A 1,042-nucleotide genomic window follows, 5' to 3' on the forward strand; every position below is an offset into this window, starting at 1 on the left:
CATGTTTTCAGTCTGTTATTGTGCCAGATTTCAAGCTAATCCACGCGAACCTCATTTGCAAGCTGTGAAAAACATCTTTCGCTATCTGAAGCGAACCTCCTCTCTCGGTCTGTGGTATCCAGCCAACTCAGGATTCTTTGTCCAAGCGTTCTCAGACACTGACTTAGGTGGCTGTGGATTAGATCGTAAAAGTACCACTGGAGGATGCCAATTTCTCGACGGTAAATTGGTTAGCTGGCAATCAAAGAAGCAAACTTGTGTTTCTCTCTCCACTGCAGAAGCTGAATACATCGCTGCACCATCATGTACATCTCAAGTTGTATGGATACAAAGTCAGCTTAGAGATTACGGGCTGAACATGAAGAAAATCCCACTATATTGCGACTCTAAAAGTGCAATTAGGATTTGCCACAACCCAGTGCAACACTCGAAAACTAAACATATAGCACTGAGGTATCACTTTATCAAAGATCACGTGGAAGATGGCAACGTGGAAATTCATTTCGTAAGGACAACTGATCAACTGGCAGATATATTCACTAAGGCTTTACCTGAAGCAAGCTTCAACAAAATTTTGCAAGGCCTAGGAATGATGGAAACCGAATCAGTACCAAAATTGCCTTCGCTCCAATAAAGGTAAGATGCGAAATAGAGCGAACCGAAATGAACCGAACGTTCGGTCTATTTCGGGTGAAGCTTGACCAAGAACCGAAATGAACCGAGCGTTCGGTCTATTTCGGGTTCGGTCCTTCTGAACTTCTTCGCTTCTTTTTCTTATCAAGGCATTTTGATTGTATTCCTTTGTACATTCTTTGAAATACTTCTTTTTATATTCATAAAATCCAAAAATATTTCTCTTTTTCGTTCAATTGAACAATTTTCACAAAATACAAAAATACGTTTTAATCTAATGATTTCTTTTGCATAAGTGTCACTCTCGATGATGAAGATCCAAAAGGTATAATTTCTTTTCTATACACATTCTACGTGTCCCTAGAAGCATGCTGCTGCATGTTGACTAAAGCCTCGACAGATTTTGAGT

Source organism: Lactuca virosa, chromosome 6 (assembly GCF_052849685.1).
Source record: "Lactuca virosa cultivar CGN04683 chromosome 6, Lactuca_virosa_CGN04683_v6, whole genome shotgun sequence".
NCBI lineage: Eukaryota > Viridiplantae > Streptophyta > Magnoliopsida > Asterales > Asteraceae > Lactuca > Lactuca virosa.